Raw genomic sequence first — 3508 nt, 5'->3', positions numbered from 1 at the left:
CCATAATAACAGCTTCCTGAATGGAGGCTTTGCACATTATTTTGAACACAAAGACAAATGAAACCCAACAAAATACAACCGAAATCATGTGACTGGAAAATAGAAGTTGTGCTTTTGTGACCATCCAGCAAAACATCTCACTCCTCTGCAAATTATTCAATGGATAACAATGGGTGAAAAACTCCTGAAATAGAAAAAAAGCTGAAGGACAATCTGCAGCTACCGGCTTGATTAAAACAGTAGCTGACGAAATGCTTATCTCTATTTGCACGCATCCCCTTTAACTGAAGCAAGCTTCTCATCTTTCATTTGTACGATCATCTACTAAACCTACATCTGATAAACGACATTTCTCTCTGCGACGCCTCCATGACGCTGAGGGTCATTAAATGCTAAACGGAAGTCGGTTTGCACAAAAATATACAAATTCAAACGATGACTTTGGTATAAACAAAATGGAGAATCACACTCAACACATCTATTCCTGAATGTTCTCTTTAAAACTACGTTTTCTACATTTGTCCTGAAAGAATTACAAGTGGGGGAAAAAAAATGCTACCAAGTAATGAACAAAGCAAAAATCAGCGAGAGTAAAAAAAAATCGACCTGTATTATGAAAAACAAAAAAAAAGTACACTCACGACTTTCCTCTTGGAAAACTTCTCTTTCTTTCTTTCTTTCTTTCATTACAGAGCATGAACGTAATACCAGTATAAACCTCTGAGATGAAGGAGGAGAGTCACTTTGTAGTAGTGAGAAGAAGTGGATGTGATGATATATGTGTTATATTTGTCAGGATGAAATGATTCAATCTGGAACACACTTGAGCTGATCCTGACTTGAATCATGTCAAACTCCGAATGAACATTTATTTCAGGAGGATTCAAACGTTTCTGAATGATCTGGTGCTTCTTGTTTTATGACTCTATATTGTACTGTCGTTTGTATTCTCCGTCGTTATGCTGAGTGATACGTCTTGTGCTCTTTAATGTATGAGTTACATTGGATGTAAAGCTTCTTGTGTATTGTATAGTGTGTTTGTGAGTTTCATGTATCAACGCTGTGACCTGTGGCACTAATAAACAAACAGTCATATTTACTGGAGCCACAGTTTGTATTTTATATGCCAAAAATCATCATCTCTTTTTTCCTAATAACGTTGTGACTTTTTAAAAAAAATTATTATAACCTCTTTGACTCAATCCTGTGTGATTATTTCATCTTAACGTTAGCTCTATTACTATAAACCCTCACTATGTTCTGAATTGAGCTGAACGGTCAGAAAGAAACACCCAGAGGATTTATAACTGTTTGAAGGAAAGCAAATAAGCTGCCAAGGCAGCAAAGCTTCTTCTTCTTTTTTTTTCTTTCTTTTTTTTAACTCAACATAACACTTAACTGACTTCTTAGAATCAGTCTTTGAATACACTGGAACTTGAACAACTTAAAAACAGACCATGAGGGGGAAAAGTTTTCCATTTTATGAAAATGGAAAAATGAAAATCCACCATCAACACATTCAGAGGAACCAAACCAGCCCGAGTGTCCTGCTTCCCATTAATAATCTTTAAGCGAGATCGATGAGCGCCTCATTAATGCTGAGGGCTCCACTTTGTTTTCTTTGCGGTTGTGATGCCACTGGATGCTGACTCATCCTCAGACAGGCGACGGTACTGTGTGCAGCCTCTCAGGCCTATTAGCCGGGTGAATTGTTAGTGTCTGGACGAGGCCGTTTCTCCTCGCACAGCGGTCAACAGGGCAGCACTCAGATTAAAAACGCTGAGTTCGTGCACCCACAGCAGCCCTGAGGAGCAATGAGAGCCTGCCGGGACTGACAGCCTCTTTGTGTTTGTGCAGACTTCACCTCGACCTTCAGCTCTTCTCACATTGTCTATTTAAATGTTAGAAATTGGCATGTTAGTGAGACACAGCTCTGCCCCAACACACAACTTCGACACAAGCTACAATTGAGTCCTGCAATTATGATCTGCGAGTAAAGAGTCAGAGAAGATGACGTGTTTGAGTTTTCAGGTAAACAACAATCTCAGAAGGTCGAAGGGGAATATGAGAATCTATCAAATGAAGCGACAAATATTGATGCTGAGGACATTTTAACGACGACAGCAGAGTCAGAGTTTATATGAAGCTTCAATTGGTGAGTAAAGGAAAGTATAAAGGAAAAGCATCAAGTTTAGTCATCGCTATGGTAACCCTAAACGGACATACTGTAGGGCTTCTGTAGTAAGGGGCAGCTTTAAATCAGTCTATTAACCAGGGGGGTTGGGGGTTCAATCCCCAGCTCCTGCAGTTAAATGTCCAATATCCTTGGGCAAAACGAGGGTAGCAAAGTGGTGGAAAGTTTCCGGAAATTTAACGCAAACTTTGGGAAGTTAAGCTTTGGAATGAAAGAAATATTCCAAAATCTGAAATTTTCCATTGGAATTTATGGGAATTAGCTAAAACAACTGAGGGTAATTTAATTGAACTCTATCATAGTCATGCATAAATATAAACAGGTGAACCAAAACGTTAGCAGGTTGTGGTTACAACTGAGAGAGTGGTAGCACAAAGATTCAGCAGCAGCATTCCAGAGGCGTCTGGACTGTTGGCTGATTAGGATTCATGATCATATGTTAAAGACTCCTACGAGGCCGTGACTGTACAGAGACAATAATGTAGTGGCAGTGTTACCTTCAGTGTTACACTCGGACTTAGCTGTCCTTCCGTTAAAACCTTCGCCGATTACAAAAGTCATCAAGACCCGCAGGAAGCTGAGCCAGTTGAACCAGCTGAAGTCAAACGTGGTGGTTTATTTTACTCCTCAGACATGATTTCAAGCAGCTTGACAAACACCTGATCCATGACTGAATATCAAAATGAGAAGAAAAGATTTAAAAAGATGAGCTTGCTTAAAAAAATAACAATATAATCTCCCTTTAATCATTTGTAACCTTTTATCTGTGTTTTAGGGGGAAATGGTTTAAAAAACACAACAGGAAGTTGCCACTTAGGAAGCAGGAAGTTAAAGGATGATCTTCTTCCTCTTATATACTTTCTATATTCAAAACACTGAAGCTTCCAATGTTTAAGGATGAAAATAAGATTCTAGGGGACAAATAAAAAACTAAATGTTCGCCATATTTAGACTTCTTCAGAAACATTCTCAAAACTATTTCTGTTACTTATTCTGTGTTTTTGTTTCAATAAACTCTCAAACCAGTTAAAAAAATAGAATGGAGAAGAGACTTGTAGAGGATGATGAATGTAGGAGACGCGAGTCAGCTGAAACAACCCAAGAAGTTTCATCTTCCTCTAGCATCATATATTGTTTCTCTAACAACGCACACACGCACTCACACACACACACACACACACACACAATGTGCTCTTCCTGAACACAAACACACACACACTGTGAAACTAGGTCTGTGCATAATTACAAACACTAGCTCAAGGAAATAAACCGGGAGAGGAGAGCTACAGTCGAAGTTGCAGGAAAGATAAAAGC

Source organism: Symphodus melops (assembly GCF_947650265.1).
Source record: "Symphodus melops genome assembly, chromosome: 3".
Classification (NCBI taxonomy): domain Eukaryota; kingdom Metazoa; phylum Chordata; class Actinopteri; order Labriformes; family Labridae; genus Symphodus; species Symphodus melops.
This window is presented reverse-complemented; position numbering follows the sequence as displayed.